Below are 26,175 nucleotides of genomic sequence, written 5' to 3' on the forward strand. Positions count from 1 at the left end.
ACACTGCTCTGCTTCCATGATTATGTTGGGCAAAAGCTGATGTACATATTGGGAAAAAAAACTTCACAGCCACCTATTTTTACTTACTTTCATAGCAATTTCCCAAGAAATAAGACATATCAAAATTAAAACAGCAGCAAGGAAATCGTTTACTAAGGTGACGCTGAGGAAAGCAAAAGTAGAAGCAGTTGTAGAAAGCGGCAGAAGCTCTTGAAGTTAAGCTGCTCTGTCATATACCATCAGTTGGACCATTATCTGGTGCAGGAGGGCTGTAATAAATTGTCAGATTTGCTTCTTAGCTGAAATGACAGGATGGAAATTGTGCTGTGCATATTGAGTGTTGGGTAGGAGTGGGGAGAATGAGTATATCAGATTTGCCCACATGTAAGACCTATAGTGATTGACAGTCTATCACTAGGCATAGAGTTTCTTCAAACAAATTATAATTGGGAATCTGGATATTGTGATTCTTAAGGACCAAAAGATCAAATAAAAAGAAAATGTTATTAACAGTGGCAAGAAATATTTACTTTTTCTTTTTTGAGACATATTCTGATTTTAATTCTGCAAAATAGTTTCTGCTTCAGATTCTCCTTTTCTTTGAGATAAGTATTATTTGAGAGCAGTTTACATACTTATCTATGACAGCTTCCTAGTCATTCACTATAAAAGCAATATTACTTCAGTAATATTTTTCCTGTTTATATCTTCTGCATTTCAAAAGGCAGCAATGGCATATGGGAAAAAAAAAAAAAAAAAACATGGGGCTGGGTTGGAAGTTAATTGACCCGGTTTCTATTCTAGATCCTAGAATATAGGATATGCTTAATAGCTGTTAGTTTCCATCCTCACTACTGGGTAAAGAATTGTTTGGCCAGAAAAAGATCAAATTTATAAAAGCTTTTCTGTGCAACGTGTGGAAACACTAGTAGGGAAAAAAAAAAGTATTGATTTTTGAGATAAACCTGTAAATTTTCTTATTAAGTCACTTTCTCATTCGAGCCTTTATTTGAGACTCACTATGAAATATCCCACGATGTAAGAGTGAACAGAGATTTAGCCAGAATCTCACTTTAAAAACTAGAGGAGAGAAGTAGCTGAAGGCTGGGCAATGGCAGTCTTGGAAGTCCCGTTCACAGACAGACCGGAGGCAGCGGTACCCCCATGGTAGACTGGATCAGGGTGGCGGGCCCCCGGTCCCGAGGGATGGAGGGGTCTAAGACATCCAGCAGCACCATGCAGGTGAGCTTCATGTGTCAGCGCTGCAGCCAGCCTCTGAAACTGGACACAAGCGTCAAGATCCTGGACCGTGTCACCATCCAGGAGCTCACAACTCCATTACTTGCCACAGCCCAGCTGAAACCAGGAGAGACCCAGGAGGAAGAGGCTAACTCAGGAGAGGAGCCATTTATTGAAATTCGCCAGGATGGTGTCTTTCGCAGATTCATCCCCCCAGCCAGGATGATGTCCACAGAAAGTGCAAACAGCTTCACTCGGATCGGGGAGGCATCCAATGGCGGCACCACGGAGAACCTCAGCCGAAGGCTAAAGGTCACTGGGGACCTTTTTGGCATCATGTCTGGCCAGACAGATGTGGATCACCCCCTGTGTGAGGAATGCACAGACACTCTTTTAGACCAGCTGGACACTCAGCTCAACGTCATTGAAAATGAATGTCAGCATGGAAGCAACCTAGATGCCCATCAGCAGATGAATGGATAAGGAAGCTGTGGTACATATACATCATGGAATATTACTCAGCCGTTAAAAAGAATTCATTTGAATCAGTTCTAATGAGATGGATGAAACTGGAGCCCATTATACAGAGTGAAGTAAGCCAGAAAGATAAAGAACATTACAGCATACTAACACATATATATGGAATTTAGAAAGATGGTAATGATAACCGTATATGCAAAACAGAAAAAGAGACACAGATGTACAGAACAGACTTTTGGACTCTGTGGGAGAAGGCGAGGGTGGGATGTTTCGAGAGAACAGCATCGAAACATGTATATTATCAAGGGTGAAACAGATCACCAGCCCAGGCTGGATGCATGAGACAAGTGCTCGGGCCTGGTGCACTGGGAAGACCCAGAGGAATAGGGTGGAGAGGGAGGTGGGAGTGGGGATCAGGATGGGGAATACGTGTAACTCTATGGCTGATCCATATCAATGTATGACAAAACCCACTGAAATGTTGTGAAGTAATTAGCCTCCAACTAATAAAAAAAAAACTAAAAAAAAAAAAAAAAAAGAAAATGAATGTCAGAACTACAAACGCTGTTTGGAGATCTTAGAGCAAATGAATGAAGATGGCAGCAAACAGCTTGGATTAGAGCTAAAGGAGCTGGCATTAGAGGAGAGGCTGATGCAAGAGCTGGAAGACATGGAAAAGAACCGGAAGATAGTGGCGGAAAATCTTGAGAAGGTCCAAGCTGAGGTTGAGAGGTTGGATCAGGAGGAAGCTCAGTATCAAAGGGATTACAGTGAATTTAAAAGACAACAGCTAGAACTGGATGATGAGCTGAAGAGTGTAGAAAACCAGATGCATTATGCCCAGATGCAGCTGGACAAGCTGAAGAAAACCAACGTCTTTAATGCAACCTTCCATATTTGACATAGTGGACAGTTTGGTACAATCAATAACTTTAGACTGGGTTGGCTGCCCAGTGTTCCTGTGGAATGGAATGAGATTAATGCTGCTTGGGGCCAGACAGTGTTGCTGCTCCACACCCTGGTCAATAAGATGGGTCTGAAATTTTAGAGGTGTCGACTTGTTTCCTATGGAAACCATTCATATCTGGAGTCTCTGACAGACAAATCTAAGGAGCTCCCGTTGTAATGTTCAGGGGGGCTGCGGTTTTTCTGGGACAACAAGTTTGACCATGCAATGGTGGCTTTCCTGGACCGTGTGCAGCAGTTCAAAGAAGAAGTTGAGAAAGGCGAGACACGTTGTTGCCTTCCTTACAGGTTGGATGTGGAGAAAGGCAAAATTGAAGACACAGGAGGTAGTGGTGGCTCCTATTCCATCAAAACTCAGTTTAACTCGGAGGAACAGTGGACAAAAGCTCTCAAGTTTATGCTGACGAATCTTAAGTGGGGTCTTGCTTGAGATCCTCACAGTTTTATAACAAATGACTTTCTTTTTTCCTTAGGAGTTCGTTTGCCTTAAAGGCTTTCAATTTTGTTTTGTTTGGAAAAAAAGAAAGTGTTAAATTCAGGTACTATTAAACAGCATATGTTTACAATACCAAAAGAGAAAAAAAATCTACAAAAGCCACTTTATTTTAAAATATCATATAACAGATAGTTCCCAGAACTACAACATGCCATGTATAGCATCTGGTCTTTGTCACAGTTTTGACTCTTAACCCCATGCCTTCCTTTCCCTTTGTCCCCTCAAAACAGATAATTTAAGTTTGCTTTTTTTTTAACCGAGTTGAATTGAGATTGATGTGTTTTCACTGGAGTTTGTCTCTCTCAACTTCCTGCGCTTAGAACATGAACTAGAAACTTTTGTCTCCACTGAGAGGACAAGAAGTGTGAGATGCTCAGTTGGATAACATGAGAAAATGACACAAGATTTGGTCACCATGTGATGTGATCAGAAGCTTGAAATTTAACACTTCTTACTTGGTTCTAGTACTGAATGCCTGCTCTGCTCTATGTTAAGATATATGAAATGGTGTATGATACTCTTTGAGACCTTGGTGGAGAGATTTAATTATTTGTAATAAAAGATCAACTGCAGTCTGATAACTGCCCAGAGGTGCACTGTTGGGTTTTTCTTTAACTAAAATAGAGTACTTTGTATTCTGGGAGAATTGAGTTCAAGTGCAGTTATGTGGAAAGTTTGTTGAAATATGTGTAGAGGTGGATGTTAGTCTTTTAAAAAGACTCTTAATGGAAAAATAGATACCTGTAGAGAAAGCCCTAACAGAAGAGAGATGTTGAACTAATTTTAAGGGGAAATAAAGTCAACATCCTTGATGTTCAGTCAGGGTCACCCATATGGTCTCAGTATTTGAGCCCCTGGTTAAAACTAATTTCCATGTCTGAGGTTCTGTCTTAATAAAATGAACAGTTAAAGAAAAGCCATAAATATCTTGTTAAACAAATATAAACTAATTTCACTGATTAAAAAAAAATAAACCAAAACTAGAGGATACTTAATAATGAAACAGTATGTTTTCTTTCCAGACTTTTAAATTTGTAATGTTGTCATTGTCATGCTGTGTGAAAGTAAACTATGTATAGAAGTTAAGGATTGGTGAAATTAACTAATTTCTTGCTTCAAAACGAGCTAAATGTTGATGCAATTGGAATTTACAGTGTATTGAGAACAACATTAAAATATTTAATTAATAAGAACCACCACTAGGCTATAAGATCTTGTCTATAGAGTTTTTCTCAGTTGATTATTTCATTATTTTAGTGATAGCAAATAAAACATGTTTTCCCCTGTTGCTGAATAACAACTTGGCAATAAGATGAATACTTGAGGTATATCAACATGGTTAAAAGAATTAAATAAAAACGACATCAATCTTACAAATGACAGTTTCTGAACCTTTTTTTTTAGAATTTTATTTTAGTTTTAATTTATTATTTTATTTTACAATATTGTATTGGTTTTGCCATACATTGACTTGAATCCTCCATGAACCTTTTAAATAGTGTATTAACCTCTCAGTATAAATTTGGGGAAAGGAATTTTTTTCTGAATTATCCTGATATAATAATCGCCTCAAATGTCTACTTTGCTTAACCATGAAGATGCAACCTGAGGGCATTTAGTGCATTACTGTCAATTTTCAAGGTACTAAATTGTCCTGAAGAGGCCTTGAAAAGGTAACTATGCTGTGACAGCAACCTAACTTATCACCCTGCAGTGATTCAGGGATTGCAGTAAATTGAACTAAATATTTTTAACAATGCCTCCCTGGATTAAGAGACTATCTCTTGAGCAGCTCTGGAAGGTGCAAGTTTTCTTAATAGAATTCTCCCTCTTATGCCTTTTATAACATTGTTAAGAAATTCAGTGCATGTTATCCTAATTCATCTCTCGATTTTAAAGTACAACTTTCCCAAACAAATCAGATTCACTCTGTTTTTCAATTACTGGGCATGAAAGATATTCTTAAATTATGGAAATCCATTCTTAGGCTTTCAATTATCTTAATTGTTTATCTCTAAGAAGTGCACGTTTAGCAATACCTTTTAAAGTTGCTGAATGTTCAGACTGCAGACAGCAGCACGGAATGTGCTGGGAAGTGCTGCAGGTCAGTTTTCCCAGATGAAGTTTAGCCCTAGAAAAGGCAGGCCTGTAGTGATTCCAATTTCTCACTGGACGCTGTGTCTTTACATGTGCCCAGTACACATCCCTGTGACCTCTTCAAGAGAGATGAACATACCTGAAAATTGCTACCGTCTGTGATCCAGGCCTGAAAGGCATTCCTATGGCAACTCTGTGATTCTAGGAATTCCAGTAACTATACTGACCCCAGGTAGAGTCATTTGTAGAGCATCATTAGAACGTGTTGCTGGCTGTTACTATTATCAAAAGGGACAACAGAGACTCTTAAAGTTCAAAATCCCATTCTTTGTTAGTTAAGGGGTCAAATGTGTGTGTGTGCTCAATCACTCAATCGTGTTCAACTTTGAGGTCCTATGGACTGTAGCCCACCAGGCTCCTCTGTCCATGGGATTTCCCAGGCAAGAATACTGGAATGGGTTGCCATTTCTTTCTCCAGGGGATCTTTCCAACCCAGGCATCAAGCCTGTGCCCTTGTGTTTCATGTATTGGCAGGTGGATTCTTTACCACTCTACCACTGGAGCTGGGGATGGTTGGGTGGGGGGGTGGCAAATAGGCAGCATTAAAATAGGCAATGCTAAGTTGGAAAGGGAAGTGCAGCTTTGGAAGAGTGAGTTGTGGTTTGAATATTGTATTCATTAGTTATTAACCTAATAGTTTTCAACTGTGAAGTGGATGTGATTATACTTACCTTGATGCAATAATGTGTTTTTAAACAAGCGACTAAGCACAGTGCCTGGAATAGTGTTTTCCAAATTTATGTTATCTGTCATTGCTATTGTTGGCTGTTAGCATTATTAGTCCATGTACAGACAAAACGAGGCACAGACAAGTTAACTGAAGGAAATGAGTCTGAAAGTTGGTCTTAATTCAGTGCGTTTCTGCGTTGAAGCATCTTAGTAACAGAGAACAGAATCAGGATAGGATTTCCCTGTATTTTCTAAGAAATAATTTGAAGCAGCATAAAAAATTTCCCTGAAACTCTACATTGTGTTCTTTATTTTTGAGTGTGTACATAGTAGAGTCAAAAACTTTCAAGGAACCTCCACACTCCTGAAAGATGAGGGGGTGCCTAAGACTATGACCAGTCCAGCTTCTTAATGGAAAGCTTAGCAGAAATTCACTAAGGCCTTTATTCATGGCATTGCATTAGTAATATCTATTGCTTGTCTGTGCTTCTCTTTAAGGGTCTCCCTTGAAATATGGATCATTATAAAATTTTGTTGTTGGAAACCTCTTCCCTGAATGTAAATTATTGGTGTTAAAGCAATGGATTACAAATCAGAATCTTTAGAAATTTCATCATCCATGAAGCTGATTTCACATACCATCTGCTAGATGAAGCCATCCTAACATAATTCTCTATTTCTCTGAAGCATCAACACATTCACACAGATACTTGTCCATTTACCAGTGCTTTGGAAAGCAAAAGAATGTTACCTTTTCATTGTGCTTCACTGAGTTGAATCAGTGACTTCTCATGAAAGAGAGACACATCACTGGAAAGTGCAACAGCCTTTGATGACCACAACCCTTCCAAGATAAGTAGATGGTAGCTAGCATGATAATACTAGGAGCTATGTTGGGGTTATATATGACTATATTTAATTCATCAGAATGCTGTGCTTCATGTTAAAACATTTTTAGAGAACCAACTAAAATGTCTTGGAGAGACTGGGTTTTTGAAATATGGAATTAAGATGAGTTTCTCCTGAGAACTAATTTATTTAACTAGGATGAAATTAGTAGAGGAATGTTTAAAAGATGATACACAAAAGAAAGGAGAATGTTTAATTAAAGCCATAGTTAGTATCTTTGTAACTACAGGCCATAAAACTGAGCCATCATCTCACAGTGCGTGTATAGAGGGCTAAAGCACGATGGAAAGAGTGACTTTTTAAGTGCATTTATTAAATCAAATGATTTTGGAATATTCTGAAATGTGAGCTTGAAAATTTAATAAAGTGGAAGGCAGCATTGTAAAGTAGTTAAGACCATGGTTCTGCAATCAGACTGCTGGGTTTTATAATCTACTTTCTGTCTTTATTGTCCTTTATTTTTTTAATATAGATGGAATCATACAATATGTGGTCTGGCTTGTTTCACTTAGCATAGAGTTTTCAAGGATTATCCATGTTAGAGCATGTATCAATACTCCAGTTATTTTAGGGCTGAATAATATTCTGTTGTATGCAAATACCACCTCTTGTTTAACCACTGTTCAGTTGCAGGCACCTGTGTTGTTTCCACTTTTTGGCTATTATGAGCAAGCTGCTATAAACACTCATGTATGCATTTTTATGTGGATATATGTTTTCATTTATATTGGGTATATGCCTATGAGTGGAATTGCTGGGTCTATGGTAACTCTTTGGTTAGGATTTCAAGGAACTGCCCAACTGTTTTCTAAGCAGTTGCACCATTTTACATAACCCCCTGTTATTGTTGTTCAGTCACTAAGTCATGTCTGACTCTTCATGACCCCATGGACTACAGCATGTCAGGCTTCCTTGTCCTTCACTATGTCCCAGAGTTTTATCAAACTTATGTCCATTGAGCAGATGTGCCACCCAACCATTGTATCCTCTGTCATCCCCTTCTCCTCCTGCCCTCAATCTTTCCCAACAACAGGGTCTTTTTTAATGAGTCGGCTCTTCCCATCAGGTGGCAAAAGTATTGGAGCTTAAGCTTCAGCATCAGTCTTTCCAAAGAATATTCAGGACTGATTTCCTTTAGGGTTGACTGATTTGACCTCCTTGCTGTCCAAGGGACTCTCAAGAGTCTTCTCCAGCACCACAGTTTGAAAGCATCAAATTTTCAGCACTTAGCTTTCTCTATGGTCCAACTCTCACACCCATACGTGACTATTGGAAGAACCATAGCTTTGACTATATGGACCTTTGTCTGCAAAATGATGTCTCTGCTTTTTAACACGCTGTCTAGGTTTGTCATAACTTTTCTTCCAAGAAGCAAGTGTCTTTTGATTTTGTGGCTGCAGTCACCATCCTCAGTGATTTTGAAGTGCTAGAACATTTCCCCTAGCACTTTGCAATTAATGAGCCTGAATAAGATCAGATAAGACTTACTGCTATCAAATCAGTTTTTGTTATAATTATTAAAGAACTTTTAGTTTAACAGTTTTGAAGTGATAATCAGAATTGATACGTATCACTCTTATCCTTCAAAATTGATTTCAATTCTTGCCACAGTCATAGTTTTATCTCATATGAAAAAATAAATCTTCAAATGACATTATCAAATCAATCTTATCAATTAATGGATAATTTAGGCATTATGGCAAGTGTTTTCAGAAAAACATGTGATGAACATATCTTTCATTTATTTGTTAGCTTAATCCATGTTTCTCACTATTTCATAATGAAGATCTTTAGTAACGCTATAAATTAATAAATTGAGAGTTCAATGTCCAGTGCCTTAATGTGAATTTAAAGAAAGGGTAGTCAAATGGAAATATTGTTATCTGAGGAAATTGCTCACCATATTGAAACGGGTGACAATTTTTCTGTAAAATAACAATAATAAGCCATTGGCCAAGGTAAATATTGCACATTTACTTAAAAAGAAAAACATTATGCATCTCCTTACAAGAGCATGGAGTGATATGCCTGATATTTTCTACTGGAGAATTCTTTTCATTTGCAAATATGTCTGGGAAAGCACCAGACCACGTGAAAAATAATTTGTTTTTCTTGTTATGCTATATGGCTCTTCATTCAGTAAATGTGTATATATCTTGTTTAGTAAAGAGGAAAGACCCATAGGCCTTTATCCCCCTATAAATTTCCCTTTTGCCAAGTGAAGTCTTAAGAATTTCACCAGTCTTGGAGCAAAATTAAAGAAGTGTCTGATTAATATCTTCTTGGCTGTTTGAACATAAATCTGCCTATTGAATTGAAGGATTACTAATCTCTCACAGTCATGATTGTGCCAACTTGATTGCTGAGTTCAAAATATTTCTACTTATAGGATGTTGAAAAAGCATATGAAGTTTAGAAATGGAACAGGGAGAAGTTGGTGATTCTAAATGAAAAAGGAATAGAACTAAATAAAAATGTTTATATCACAAGTTTAGAAAATGAATGATTCTGTGAAATGTCCTGGAACACCCTGGGGACATAAAGAAATAAAACTGGGATTTTTTAGCTTGATTAGATCTTGATTTATGAGGTTTTTCTTTTTTTCTTTTCCTAACAGAGGTGGAACACGAGGAGAAAAATTTACCTTCTAAGGGAGAAAAGCATGTTGACAAACTTCTTATAGTTCCCATAGCTTAAAAACAACAACAACAAAAAATTTTGGTACACAATGCTGAGGTTGGTTGAAAATATTCCTGATAGAGGAAAGATATTACTGAATCATGTAATTAATCTATGGTTAATATATAGATTTATTATGAATAGTTTAGAATTTCAAGTTTTACCAGTGTTTCCTTATACAAAGTATGTATTTATGTATTTGCACTGCACTTTTTCAACTTCCTTATTTACTAACGTTTATTGAGTAGAGATATTTCATTATGCACTTAAAATTAAGTAAAATAAATTCCTATTGAAGAGATAATAAAGGGGAAAAACAGATATTCTTCTACCTTTCTTATTAAAGTGAAAGTGTGAAAGTGTTAGTCTGTCAGTCATGTCCAGCTCTTTGCGACTCCATGAACTGCAGCCCACTGGGCTCCTCTGTCTATGGAATTCTCCAGGCAAAAAGTACTGAAGTGGGTAGGCAGTCCCTTCTCCAGGGTATCTTTCTGACACAGGAATTGAACTCTGGTCTCCTGCATTGCAGGCAAATTCTTTACTGTCTGAACCACCAGGGAAACTCACTGGTTTTTGTTTGTTTTGCTCCTTGTCTGTATCCTTCCAATCTTATGCTAAAATTTGCTTCATTGGTCCTTTAGGAGACATTAATTGAAGATTTGCCTCCAGTCTTTGCCCAGTTTTATTCTTTTTTATTTTTCATCAAAATAATATTATCCTACACAACACAGAAGTTTCTGTCTCCTTGACACCCTTTTTCTTCTTGCATGGGCCAGTTAGAACTACTTACTTATCGCTTCTCATCTATGTGTGGAAGGGTTACCCTCTGCACTCTGTCAAAATTTACACCCTCTAAGGAAGCTATTATTTTAATAGGGATCGGTATGGTGGCATTAGTGATGAAGAACCTGCTTGCCAATGCAGGAGACTTAAGAGATGCAGGTTCTGGGTTGGGAAGATTCCCAGGAGGAGGGCATAGCAACCCACTCCAGTATTCTTGCCTGGAGTCCCTTGGACAAAGGAACCTGGTGGTCCATAGGTTCACACAGTAAGTCTGACATAACTGAAATGTCTTAGCACGCAGCACATCTGTCCTAAGGGCTTCCCAGTTTGCGCTAGTGGTAAAGAATCTGTTTGCCAATGCAGAGGATGCAAGAGACGTGGATTCAATCCCTGGGTTGGGAAGATCAGATTCCTTGGAGAAGGAAATGGCAACCCATCCAGTATTCTTGCCTGGAAATTTCCATGGACAGAGGAGCCTGGCAGGCTACAGTCCATGGGACCACAAAAAGTCAGGCACAACTGAGTGACTGAGCACAACATATCTGTCCTAAAAGCACTTATATTTTCCACTCTTACTTTCCTCCTGTATTACAAAAGAAAATACACAACTATATATATATATATATATATATATATATATATATATATATATATATATATATATATATATAATAGTTATATATTATATATTATAGTTTTATATATATATATACACACACACACACACATACCCCAACCTGGACCATAAACACTATAGTCTAAATATGAAGGTTCATTTTCAGGACAGATTGAGAAAAAGGGGATGGGTTCTGTAATCTAAGTACAGATAAGGGGATCAGATTAAGCTTGACTGCTTGTTTTCTGACACTGACTTGCTGAATAAGAGAACGACCTTATGTAGAAAGATTGTGAGAAACTAAGCCTGGATTCGTCCAAGATGTGAATGAACCAAACAATGTGTTAAAGTACCCAAGATCTATTAACTATATTTCTTACTGAGGTCAAACTGGAGAAACGATACAACTATTTGAATGATTCAAACCCTCCTAGTCTCTATCACATAACTTTTCTCCTCCCTACTTTTATTTCATTGCCCTCATATATATTTTTTTACAGTTAGAATATTTTTGAGTGTGTATGTATATATGTAAACAAATATGTCTCAAAAGTGAATTGGAGCATCATCAGAGATCTCTTTGGGGCTCATGCTCTTGAGAAAACTACTGACAGTTATTCTTAGCATCAGAATACCATCCTTTTTATAAAGCTAATAATGGTATAAACTTTCCTTAGCCTTTATGATAATTGAAACATGAATTACTTTATGTTCCATGTGGGGTGGGAAGCAAATTTGAGATAAGAAAATTAATAATGTGAACTAACTTTCAAGGGAAATGCAGTACAGTACCCCAGAATATGTCTCAATTATATAACATTAGGAATGTTGTTGTTGTTCAGTCCCTGAGTCATGTCCAACTCTTTGCAGCCTCGTGGACTGCAGCATCCAAGGCTCTCCTGTCCTTCACTATATTCTGGAGTTGACTCAAACTCATGTCCATTGAGTCTGTGATGCCATCTAACTTTCTCATCCTCTATCGACCCCCTTCTCTTCCTGCCGTCAATCTTTCCCAGCATCAAGGTTTTGTCCAATGAGATGGCTCTTCGCATCAGGTGGCCAAAGTATTGGAGCTTCAGTTTCAATACAGTAGGATTACCCTACTATATAAAGGGCCTTCCCAGGTGGTGCTAGTGGTAAAGAACTTGCCTGCCAATGTAGAATACATAAGAGACAAGGATTCGATCTCTGAGTGCAGTAACCCACTCCAGTATTCTTGCCTGGAGAATCCCATGGATGTAGGATCCTGGTGGGCTACAGTCAACAGGATCTCAGAGTCTGACACGACTGAAATGACTTAGCATGCACACACTGTATAAAGAGGGCGCTTAATTTGACACTTCAAATGTGTTTTTGAACTGGACTGAAACACACTGAAGTATTAAACACACAAATGAAGTATTAAAAACACTTCATTTGTGTTTTTAATACATTAGATCTTAAGGGGTTTATATATATATATACACATACATATACACATATATACACACACACACACACACATATATATATACACATATTGCTTATATTACTGTAAGTATATGCAAATTTGAAAACTACATTCACTTTCTAAAGTATTCTCTTAACTCAGACATTTCTCTAAAGCATGTTCCTCCTTTCCTTTTCTATTACCAACTCTACTTCCTACCATTATAAGTTTGAACTGAAATATTTCCAGACATGAAGCTTTGGGCAAACTTCTGCTTCTTGAACAATGCTACCTAATTTAATGTATTCCTTCCCTATGTTGTAAGAAAGTCACCCTTAACTTATCATATGTAAAATTTATTAAAATGTTCCCTATAGTTTTTTAATTCTTTGATGATTTTTTAAAAGATGTTACAGTGCAACGACAGCATTTCTACTTGCTGGGGATTTTACCTCCATTGTCTACTGGTGAAAGTTGTCTGAACTATGATAGATTAATCCCATGTTTTCTTGTTTTCTTTCTTTCTCTTAAAATATAAATTTGCTTTAAACAAATTAGTATGTGAATGCTGTCATATAGCCTCAGCATTTTACAAAAAAAAAAGTTGGCTTTCATTTCCACCTGCCCTAAACCTGTTTAACTAAATTTGTTTTAAGCTAACTGGATTTTAATCTTGAAGAATATTTGTAAACTCATCCCAACTGAGAAGTAAAATGCTGTATATACCATCATTTTTTAAATATCTTTCTGTTTGTTTACATTCTTTCTACCTATCATGTAGATATTAGTATTATTATAATACTTTGCTTAGCAGCACCTATATCTTCAAGTTGCTGCTTCGCCTTCATGTTCAATAAAGGCTGATATTATAAAATATTAATATTTCTGTAAAACAATCACAGCTGTGTGTGCATATTACATACATGCTCTGTAGATTCAGTTCAGTGATTACTATGGAATATTATCTGGAACAATTGATTTGAGCCAATTCTTGGAATATTTCATGCAAAGATGGGCTCAATAAGGGACAGAAAAGGTAGGGACCTAACAGAAGCAGACAATATTAAGAAGAGGTGGCAAGAATACACAGAAGAATGGTACAAAAAATATCTTCATGACCCAGAAAATCACGATGGTGTGATCACTCACCTAGAGCCAGACATCTTGGAATGTGAAGTCAAGTGGGCCTTAGGAAGCATCACTATGAACAAAGTTAGTGGAGGTGATGGAATTCCAGTTGAGCTATTTCAAATCCTGAAAGATGATGCTGTGAAAGTGCTTCACTCAATATGCCAGCAAATTTGGAAAACTCAGCAGTGGCCACAGGACTGGAAAAGGTCAGTTTTCATTCCAATTTCAAAGAAAGGCAATCCCAAAGAATGCTCAAACTACCATACAATTGCCCTCATCTCACACGCTAGTAAAGTAATGCTCAAAATTCTCCAAGCCAGGCTTCAGCAATGTGTGAATCATGAACTTTCAGATGTCCAAGCTGGTTTTAGAAAAGGCAGAGAAACCAGAGATCAAATTGCCAATATCCGCTGGACCATCAAAAAAGCAAGAGCATTTCAGAAAAACATCTATTTCTGCTTTATTGACTATGCCAAAGACTTTGACTGTATGGATCACAATAAACTGTGGAAAATTCTGAAAGATATGGGAATACCAGAGCACTTGACCTGCCTCTTGAGAAACCTGTATGCAGGTCAGGAAGCAACAGTTAGAACTGGACATGGAACAACAGACTGACTCCAAATAGGAAAAGGAGTATGTCAAGGCTGTATATTGTCACCCTGCTTATTTAACTTATATGCAGAGTACATCATGAGAAACGCTGGGCTGGAGGAAGCACAAGCTAGAATCAAGATTGCCGGGAGAATTATCTATAACCTCAGATATGCAGATGCCACCACCCTTATGGCAGAAAGTGAAGAGGAACTAAAAAGCCTCCTGATGAAAGTGAAAGAGGAGAGTGAAAAAGTTGGCTTAAAACTCAACATTCAGAAAACTAAGATCATGGCATCTTGTCCCATCAATTCATGACAAATAGATTTGGAAACAGTGTCAGACTTTTTTGGGCTCCAATATCACTGCAGATGATGATTGCAGCCTTGAAATTAAAAGATGCTTCCTCCTTGGAAGGAAAGTTATAACCAACCTAGACAGCATATTAAAAAGCAGAGACATTACCTTTGCCAACAAAGGTCCATCTTGTCAAGGCTATGGTTTTTCCAGTGGTCACGTATGGATGTGATAGTTGGACTATAAAGAAAGCTGAGTGCCAACGAATTGATGCTTTTGAGCTGTGGTGTTGGAGAAGACTATTGAGAGTCCCTTGGACTGCAAGGAGATCCAACCAGTCCATCCTAGAGATCAGTCCTGGGTGTGCATTGGAAGGACTGATGCTGAAGCTGAAACTCCAATACTTTGGCCACCTGATGAGAAGAGCTGACTCATTTGAAAACACTCTGATGCTTGGAAAGATTGAAGGCAGGTGGAGAAGGGGATGACAGAAGATGAGATGGTTTGATGGCATCACTGACTCGATGGACATGGGTTTGGCTGGACTCCGGGATTTGGTGATGGACAGGGAGGCCAGGCATGCTGCAGTTCATGGGGTTGCAAAGAGTTGGACACGACTGAGAGACTGAACTCAACTGAATTCTTGTGAGAACATCACTATATGCCCTTCATCACTATGAAAAGGAGATGATATTTTGCATTCTCCCCTTGGTCTGTGTACCTTTTTGACTTGCTTATATAAGGCCTATATCCTCAGTTTTGCAAAAGCTAGAATGATCAGTCCCTTCAGCATTATATCCTAACATCATCTCTCAAAGACCTTCAATGAACATGTTAAAGAGGATTGGTACTAGATACAAAATAAATCTTATAGGGAGCATTCAGTATCACTTAATGATAAAAAGATCTTCCAAGTCCTGCTATTAGTGCTTACTAACTGTGAGAACTTGAACAAGGTCTTTGACATTCTCAACCCCATTTCTTCATTTGCAAAATGAGGATCATTACATTAACTACACCATTTTTTTTGTGTGTGAGAATACATAAAATAATACATATCAAGTGCTTCATACAATGCATTGGCAGACTAACTGTCTACAGAGAACGTGAGCAACTCATTCAAGCTTATATGAAACTGGATGTTAACTCATTCATAATTAAAGCCAAACAAGTTTATTCTTCTATTACAGTAGCACATAGATTTATCATTTTTATCAAAACACGACCTTCTCCTCCTCCCTAATATCAAGTAATATGTTCTTTGTCTTTATTTTACTTTATGATTAAGCTGGTGCATACTTTCTGTCTTGGAGAGTGCTTAAGTATAATTAATCATTAATCTTTCTTTGCTAGAGATAAAAAAAACCACTAATGACTGTAGACTCATCTATCAAAAGGCATATTAACCTATCAGTTGTAATTACTTCAATTTGTTGTTGGCATCAGAAAGCAGAAATACCTTAATGACATCATATTCTTTGTTTTTTTTTTTTACTTCTGACTAGGAAAATAAAATAAAATTATAACTTTATCATTAGTTAATTAATAGCTCCAGTATATTCAAATAATATATTTATTTTTTTCCAGCATGCCATTTTTATAATATTATATTTTCTCTTTATCTCTTTCACCCTCTCTTTGCCTTCATATGCCCCTTTCAAGTGCATATTAATAGGAAATGCTTGGGGTTTTTTTACACATTATTTTTGGCTTTGAGGATTTGCGACCAGAGATGGCAGTAATGTCAATAGCTATATCTTTGTAGATTTGAATTTGTACCATGACAGTTGAGAAATGATACTGACAAGAACTAAATGTTTTCCTTTGCCCTGTGGCATAGGATAGAATGAACAGTTGATTGGCTTCTAATTAAATTAATGAGAGAGAAAATAGATTAATTGGGCACCATTGTAAAAATGATTCAGTGTATAGAAAAATTGTTGATAACTTAAAAAATCTTGGGGGAGGGGGAAATACATAGAAAAAAAATCAATATGAACATTTATTGTATACATAAGTAAACATTATTTTGTTTATTTTCTAGACCCTCTAAGTGATTTAGTCATATCATGTCCAATTTTCTGAACAATCTTTCTGAAGAATAGGGATTACAAATGCACAGTAGACCTTAACAAAAATGGGATAAGAGGTTCAGAGAGAGTTAAGTAACTTTCTCAGGAACAAAACTTCTTAAGTGCCAAAACAGAGAATCAAGCCCAGGTCTGTCTGACCCTTAACACTTACCTTTCTCCACAGCTTGACACCACTTGAATAAAATGTATTCAAGTGTTGTTCTCAGCAGTTAAGATTTTGACCATCCAGAAAGTAAAGTTCTCTGATAAATCTGCCATAGATAGGCCAGCCAGAGAGTAAGCTAAATATATAGGAAAGGAAATGATGGGTCAAGACTTCTGCACTATTTTAATGATCACTAATTAAATGTCGTGTTTGGGGGCAAACTGCTGAAGGTAGCAAAGTAAAACTTCTCAGGCTGTTTTAGAAAACTATAAAATTTGGTTGCAGATGATTTGGTCCTAAGTATTGTTCAGCTCATGTAGACATTGTATAAATATGCATGTCCCTTAAAAGATGTCTCATTTAATATTAAAATCTTTTCCCCCAGAATAACATCACTGCAACAGGCAATCCATTTTGTCATTGCCATCCAATGTCATATCAACTTTCCTCAATGATGCACTGCTTTTTGGCCAAAATGATATTTATTAGTTTGGATGAGTCACCTCTTTTGCTTACTAATCTGCCCACAGGCTCTTTTGAAAACCTTTCTAGATATATAGGGAATTATAACTGGTCTATCTCTAAAATTTCATGTTATTAAATTGGTCCACAAATGTTTTATCCACTCATCTCCTCATTATTTTTCCCTCATAATGTGCTAGACAGCTGTGAGCTACATTTTCTTTCTATAAATAGTAAGAGTAATGTTAGACATTTCTCACGTCTCAGAAAAAGAAAAAAAAAACGACACTGATAAAGATTGAAATTTGACATTAGCTAGTGCTATCATAAACTTCACTTTGTGCCCTCCAAAGTTCACCCTGGAACTCAGTGGCAAAGTTCTTCTCCAACTCTCTCCATCACTGCTTTGGTCACCCTGCCCACAAAGTTCACAAAGCCTCCCTAAGCCTTTCTGGTACTTAATAGCTCACACAATCATAAATTTCTTTCTTTTACTCACTCATCATCATTTTTCTTATATCCTGAACCTAACACTTGCTCTTTCTTGTTTGATTTATATTTTCAAAATTGTCCTTAACCTCACAATTCATGATAATTTTTAATGTATTTTTTTCAGCGTTTTCCCCAAATGCCCTGTTTCTTCACCTTTTTTTTTTCCTATGGCTTCACTTTGAATTAAGATACTTTCAGATACTTAAATAGATATTTTTCAGTATACTCTAAGAGTGAGGTTAAAAGAAATGTAGTAAACAGTTGCTGATGGTGGCTTAGTTGCTAAGTCATGTCTGACTCTTGCAACTGCATGGACTGTAGCCCACCAGCTCCTCTGTCCATGAGATTCTCCAGGCGAGAATACTAGAGTGGGTAGCTATTCCCTTCTTCAGGGGATCTTCCCGACACAGGGATCAAACCTGTGTGTCCTGCATTGCAGGTAAGATTCTTTACCATCTGAGTCACCAGGTAAGCCCAAATGCAAGCATATGTTGGATCAAAATTCTATTTTCATTTATTATGTATTATGCAGAGTTAAAATATAAATACCAAGAAATCTCACTACCCAGATACTACCTTTATCTCTATTGAGTCTAAGCACTGATCCTCTTGAAAGATCTCTTTCCCTTCTTCTCTCTTTAAATTTCTCTGTAGTTGTGAAAAAGGGTTTATAATATGAAGCAAACAAATCATGCCATAAATCAGGTAGAGTTAATAGAGGAAGACTCAGCCTGGTGGGCTGCCGTCTATGGGGTCGCACAGAGTCGGACACGACTGAAGCGACTTAGCAGCAGCAGCAGCAGATTGATTAACTACCTAGACGGGGTAAACCTCTCAGATGTCCAACTTTTGCTCTATGTCTCTTATCCAAAATCTGAATTCTCTACCTATTCATTTCCCAGAAGGAGCTCTTGTGAATGCATACTACGGTAAAACTAAGGCAATGATATGCATCTGCTGTATCCTCTGATTTCTGACAATGTGGATATCCATTCCCACCTATCAGTTATTTCATACTTATTTTTGTACCTCTACAAAATGATCTGTGTTTAATTTTCATTGGAGCAGTAATTTTCAGGGTCATTTTGACCTTTTCCTTTCTAAAACTAAATATATAGATTAAATTTATGCTGGCATTTGGCTCCTGTAACAGACTCGTTTCAATCTACTGTCATTTTGTGCCTTGCCATTCCCTTGAGATCTCATAACTGAACAAAAGTTAACTTAATAGCAAGATAGATAAGAGAATGTCATCTTTAGAATGTGTACTGGCAATACCTAAGTCTAGTACGTGGTTTGTGCTCATGTCTTGTCCAAGACCCTGTTTATTCTACCATAAGGAACTCCATGACTTTTGATAACTGACCTGCAACCTACCCAAATAAGTAAATCTGATAATGAGAAACAGCTTTGAAAAGTTTTTCCTTATGTAGTTAGTAAGTAACACTACCAGAAAAGAGTCCTTAAATGGAAACTGTGTAGAATTTTCATTAACTATTACATCTTCAACCCATAAACTCAAGCTTAAACTTAGTTTCCATGTGGTGTTATGATTAACATCATCATATCCTTTTTATCCACTTTGAATTCTCTTTGTGATATCTGCTAACTTTTCCTTCTAAATTGTGTTTTCTTCAACTTGGTAAGAAACTCCTTGCTTTTTCCTTTAGCACAGTCATAGAGTCAAGAAAAAATATAAAAATAATTAAGCTATTGACAAAAGTGGTACTGCATAAAATTATAAAAAAATATTTTTTAACATGAAATCATTTTTACCAGGTATTGGCCAATAAGCAACAAAATTGCTTATTGAAAAATTAACATAGTCTCTATCAACCTCACCTTAAAAAATATCCTAAAAATTCCTAACCATAACTTTTCTTGAAGTCAATACGTTAAGCTTCAATTGACAACCATTTAAAAGAAAAATATTGCAATGATAATGCAGTTTTAGCTAGTGAATAGAATTCATTCATTAGGTCATTTCCAAGTTTTTGCTTTAATTTTTTAAACAAGGAGATAAAACACAAAGTGGTAGGAAATGACCTAAGAATTAATTAGGATACAAAATTAAGAAATGGAACTTGGTAATTGGGCTGCAAATTCCCTCTGTTTCCTGTAACTAAATATTTCTCAGATGTCAAAATACAATAAATCAGCATCTGAACTTTAAAGAGAGTACCTTTCCTTGCAATAAAAGTCATTCTTAATTCATCACAGGAGGTTTATGTCCTTGTAGATTGACTTTAGCATTTCTTTCTTTTCTTTTTATACCACCTGCAACATTTGATACATGGTTCCATTTCTATGATCACTAGCAGCTTTTGGAGTACTGAAGATGGTGGGAGGCAAGTGAGGAAAAGAAAAAAGTCATGATTTTTCCATGAAGCTGAAACTCTAGATGAATTGAGTTTTTATGAACTCTACCCTACTTGTTTAGCTATTTAATAGCTCATGTCTACATGGGGGAAGTCATTTTGGTCTACTTTGTATAATTTCATAAAAACATAGTATCACATTTTAAACTAAACACTGCATTTCCTAAAATTTAAAACTATTATGCTATAGAACTGGTTGGAAATAGAAAGATATTTTTACTGGAAAATACTGATGTCACATGGTAAAAATATAAATTGAGTAGATTTTAATCATAGAGATAGCTAATGCACATGTATGTTTATAGTCAAAGTAAAAATAAGGTATTCTATTCTACTGTAAGAAATGCACTTTTTGATTTTAAGTTATGGCTAACTTGACATGAAAATTTTAAAATATTTACAACATTATTACTGAAATCATATATTTAACTAAATAAGCAGTGTAATATCTGATATATTGTCTTTGATGAGTATGAAGCTTGAACAGAAGTGTATATAGTGCCTTATTAGACAGAGGGCTCCCCTGGTGGCTGAGACAGTAAAGAATCTGCCTGTAATCCAGGAGACTGGGGTTGAGTCTTTTGGTCAGGAAGATACCCTGGAGGAGGGAATGGCAATCCACTCCAGTATTTTTGCCTGGAGAAGCCCATGGACAGAGGAGCCTGGTGGGTTACAATCCAGGGGGGTCACAAATAGTCAGACATGACTGAATAACTAACACGAGTTAGCCAGAATACAAGATTAAAGTATTTGGATCATAAAGTATAGAAATGCCCAACAGATTACATGCATAAATGAAGATGTTTTTAGATTAATATAATATATAAAAATGAATTCAGTATCTTCATTTAACAGTGTTATAATAGGATAATTTCCCATTAAGAATATTATCACTGAACACATTTTTTTTTTTTTCTTTTTTAATTACGTATGTTACAATTCCCTGGTGGCCCAGTGGTAAAGAATCCACCTGCCAATGCAAGAGAGGCGGGTTCCATCCCTGGGTCAGGAAGATCCCCTGGAGAAGGAAATGGCAAACCACCTCAGTGTTTTTGCCTGGAGAATCTCATGGACAGAGGAGCCTAAGCGGTTATAGTCCATGGGGATGAAAAAGAGTCAGACCTGACTTAGCGACTAAACAACAACATGATTCCAATATTTTTAGAAAGCTTATAACCTATTTCAAAATGCTAGCTATTTTGACAAATAGAATATGGTTATTTAATACAGGTTGAGAAATTATCCCTAAAGCTAATTGGTTAAAAAAAAAAAAAAAAACTTATCAGACCCTACATTTGAAAACACTTTGTAAAAGATAAATACCCCAAAGGTATTCATCTATTCAAAAAGCCTGTCCAAGGTAAGTTATCTAATACAATTGATATTTCTGTGAAAGGGCATTCTTTCATTCTTTCAAGATCTTAGTATATTTTTAACCCAAGTGTCTTAATTATACCTCACTTATAAAACTACCTTCCCTTCTTTCCATCAATAATGCTAAGCATATTTTAAAACTAATCATGATTTATTATGAATGAATGTAAGAATGTATGAGTGAGTGAAATGGACCATAATCTAACAGATTTACTGATAGCTCTTTGAGTATGAAAACCATTTCACATTCCCACCTGAATAGATGAAAATGAAAGGAGAGCGTGAGAACAACCTCTAAATGTTCTCCTAGTCCCAAATACAAATCAAAAGAGGAATGAGATTAGTAACTGTGAAACTAATATTAAAAGCAACTCTCTTTGTTTAAAGAGATTTGATTATTTTTCCAAGGACAAGAAGTCACATAATGCAGCTAAGAAAATTAAAGAGAAATTTCCTCATAAGACAAGTAAAATTACACACAGAGAGACAGATATACCATACATGCACAATGCACATGCATTTAATGTGTTCTAGGTTGTGACAGCTAGAACTGGACATGGAATAATGGACTGGTTCCAAATTAGGAAAGGAGTACATCAAAACTGTATATTGTCACCCTGCTTATGTAACTTATATGCAGAATACTTCATGCAAAATGCCAGGCTGGATGAAACACAAGCTGGAATCAAGATTGCCAGGAGAAATAACAACTTCAAATATGCAGATGATACCATTCTAAAAGCAGAAAATGAAGAGGAACTAAAGAGCCTCTTGATGAAAGTGAAAGAGAAGAGTGGAAAACCTGGCTTAAAACTCAACATTCAGAAAACAAAGATCATGGTATCTGGTCCCATCACTTCATGGCAAACAGATGGGGAAACAATGGAAACAGTGACAAACTTTATTTTTTTTGGGGGGGGGGGCTCAAAAATCACTGCAGATGGTGACTGCAGCCATGAAATTAAAAGACACTTACTCCTTGGAAGGAAAGCTATGAAAAACCTAGACAGCATATTAAAAAGCAGAGACATTGTTTTGCCAACAGGTCTGTCTAGTCAAAGCTATGGTTTTTCTAGTAGTCATGAATGGCTATGAGATTTAGACTATAAAGAAAGCTGAGCTCCAAAGAATTGACGCTTTTGAACTGTGGTGTTGGCGAAGACTCTTGAGAGTCCCTTGCACTGCAAAGAGATCAAACTAGTCAATGCTAAAGAAAATCGGTCTTGAATATACATAAGGACTGATGCTGAAGCTGAAACTCCAATACTTTGGCCACCTGATGCAGAGCCGACTCATTGGAAAATACCCTGATGCTGGGAAAGACTGAAGGCAGGAAGAGAAAGGACCAACAGAGGATGAGATGGTTGGATGGCATCATCAACTCTATGGATGTGAGTTTGAGTAAGCTCCTGGAAATGGTGAAGCACAGGGAAGCCTGGCATGCTGCCGGCCATGGCGTCACAAAGTTGGACATGACTGAGTGACTGAACAACTACAATGTTTGTGACAGGAATTCTTAGTGAAATTCCAGTTCAATCCCTTTTCATGTATCTCTGAAAAGACTATATCACTTATGGTTTAATAAGAATTTGAATTATTGTTAATATCTCTGAGAAAAGAAGAGGTAATATTTGTACAAAAGTTTTGAAAGTCAAGGGAAGAATAGTCAGTGGTCTTTATCCTTTTACCCACTACCTACAAAGTTATATGTAACTGAAGTGAGAAAATAAGAGTACTAGCAGTGAGACAGGAAATTATGTCCAGTTTAAACCCTAAATTTTGTTACATTATTAACTGATGAAATATTAATACAGGATTGATAAAGGTTACAGAGAGAATCACTGAATAATATAAAAATCAGATCCACACACCTTATAAATAAACGACTCTATGTTAGATTTATATAGCTGACTTGATTAAAGAGTAGAGCTCCTTAAAACACCACATTTTCCCTGAGGCATTATAGTTAACACTTTGGAAAAGTCCCCTTTTTATGTGCTTATAGGATGAATGATTTTTTAAAGCAAATCAAGAGTAAAGAACACATTTGGATTGATGTTTACAGAATAGGCGGTAATTAGTGTTGCAATTTGTGTTGATGTAACGAGTAAAACACCATTGCTTGTTTTCGGATGGGTTATTCATACTAAATGCTTTAGTCAGGGTTTCTAGTGTTAATTTAGATTTATTCCATGCGGTAAATGTTGTTCTAACAGCAGAAAAAGGCTCTGATGCCTTTCAGAGAAATATTAATCACAGTCCACTGAATCTATATGTAATATTATTTAGTGCCATTATCACTCTTAGAAATTTCCAAATTTTTACTTATCTGTTATTTATTTGTGTTCATGGACCTCATTAATGTAGTAGAGCCCTTGTACTCTAATGAGAAAGAGCAACTACAAGAGCAACTCTCAATTTTAGCTCTTGCCAATAGTAGCATCGGGATGACAATGAATATGCAGAGAATTAATGAATGTAAAATCATGAATGATTACATACGAGAAACCAAAGCAGATCACACATTCATTCTCTGGGTTTCTTTCGGTGGCTGAAGAAAAAGAAAATAGAATTAGCTGACTCAAAGTCCTACCAGTAGAGACTGGCATTTTATAAAGTATGCTCTCCAAAATCTTAATAGAGAGAGATGTTTTCAAAAAGTAAAACTAAATAAATACAGGTTCTGTGATTTGTTTGTTAATTAAAAAAGAAAACTGGAAGTACTTATAACTTAAATCAATAAAGTTTCCCATCATTTTTGATAACTCTCTTTTAGATTTGGTAGAAATAATAATTGAAAATTATATAAGGATTTATTGGGAAGAAACAGTCAAAATAAATTTCTATAATATACTTTAGCAAGGACTGTTTTTTTGTGTGTGTGAAAGAGGGTTTTGTAAATAAAATATTTGTAATAGACATATTGTATTTCAAGTGATTTGAAATACTCTGACAGTATGCTTGCCTCTGAAATTAAAAAAAAAAAAAAAATAGAAAAGAAACCTTTGAACCTGAGAATTACCTTTCAATTCAGGCAGTCCTCAAAGAGAAAAACAATATTTTTAGAACAGTTTAAAATTTTTGTTTTCCTTATTATTCTTTGAACACCAAATTCAAGGTACATATTAGATTTCCTAATTAGTCTTCATCTAAGAAGAGGTGGCAAGATTACACTGAAGAACTATTCAAAAATGATCTTCATGACCCAGATAACTGTGATGGTGTGATCACTCAACTATAGTCAGACATCCTGGAGCCCAAAGTTAGGTGGGCCTCAGGAAGTATCACTATGAAGAAAGCTAGTGGATGTGATGAAATTCCAGCTGAGCTATTTCAAGTCCTAAAAGATGATGCTGTTAAAATGCTGCTCTCAATATGCCAGCAGATTTGGAAAACTCAGCAGTGGCTACAGAAATGGAAAAGGTCAGTTTTCATTCCAATTCCAAAGAAAGACAATGCCAAAGAATGTTCAAACAACCACATAATCTCACATGCTAGCTAATTCTCCAAATTCTCCAAGTGAGACTTCAACAGTACATGAACCAAGAATGTACAGATGTTCAAGCTGGATTTAGAAAAAGTAGAGGAACCAGAGAACAAATTGCCAACATCTGTTGGATCATTGACAAAGCAAGAGAGTTTCAGAAAAACATCTACTTCTGCTTTATTAACTACATCAAAGCCTTTGACTGTGTGGATCACAACAAACTGGAAAATTCTGAAAGAGATGGGAATACCAGACCACCTGACCTGCCTCCTGAGAAATCTGTATGTTGGTCAATAAGCAACAGTTAGAACTGGACATGGAACAACAGACTGGTTTCAAATTGGGAAAGGAGTATGTCAAGTCTGTATATCGTCACCCTGCTTATTTAACTTATATGCAGAGTACATCATGCGAAATGCTGGGTTGGAGGAAGCACAAGCTGAAATTAAGATTGCCATGAGAAATATCAATAATCTTACATATGCAAATGACACCACCCTTATGGCAGAAAAGGAAGAGGAACTGAAGAGCCTCTTGATGAAAGTGAAAGAAATCTGGCTTAAAACTCAACATTAAAAAAAAAAACAACACAAAGATCATGGCATCTGGTCCCATCATTTCATGGCAAATAGATGGGGAAACAGTGACAGATTTTATTTTCTTGGGCTCCAAAATCACTGCAAATGGTGACTGCAACCATAAAATTAAAAGATGCTTGTTCCTTGGAAGAAAAGTTTTGACCAACCTAGATAGCATATTAAAAAGCAGAGACATTACTTTGCCAAAAAAGGTCCATCTATCCAAGCTATGGTTTTTCCAGTAGTCATGTATGGATGTGAGATTTGAACCATAAAGAAAGCTGAGCACCAAAGAATTGATGCTTCTGAACTGGGGTGTTGGAGAAGACTCTTGAGAGTCCCTTGGACTGCAAGGAGATCAAACCAGTCCATTCTAAAGGAAATCAGTCCTGAATATTCATTGGAAGGATTGATGCTAAAACTGAAGCTCCAATATTTTGGCCACCTGATAGGAAGAACTGACTCATGGGTAAAGACCCTGATGCTGGGAAAGATAGAAGGCAGGAGGAGAAGGAGATGACAGAGCATGAGATGGTTGGATGGCATCACTGGCTCGATGGACAAGAGTTTGAACAAATACCAGGAGTTGGTGGTGGACAGAGAGGCTTGGCCTGCTGTAGTTCATGGGCTCACAAACAGTCAGACACGATTGAGGGACTGAACTGAGCTGAACTGTGGAGGATGGGGGTGGAGTAGATGTTGTCCCAATAAGATTCAAAAT

The 26,175-nt window shown here is 36.6% G+C and overlaps 1 protein-coding gene and 1 pseudogene across 2 annotated transcripts in view; both read left to right on the plus strand.

Moving 5' to 3' along the window:
* The window catches only part of PCDH11X (protocadherin 11 X-linked), a 985,621-nt gene that overhangs the window by 862,681 nt on the left and 96,765 nt on the right, over window positions 1-26,175 (plus strand). The window lies entirely within an intron of this gene.
* Window positions 1,199-3,141, plus strand: LOC122434888 (annotated as a pseudogene).

This window comes from Cervus canadensis, chromosome X, assembly GCF_019320065.1.
Source record: "Cervus canadensis isolate Bull #8, Minnesota chromosome X, ASM1932006v1, whole genome shotgun sequence".
Taxonomy (NCBI): domain Eukaryota; kingdom Metazoa; phylum Chordata; class Mammalia; order Artiodactyla; family Cervidae; genus Cervus; species Cervus canadensis.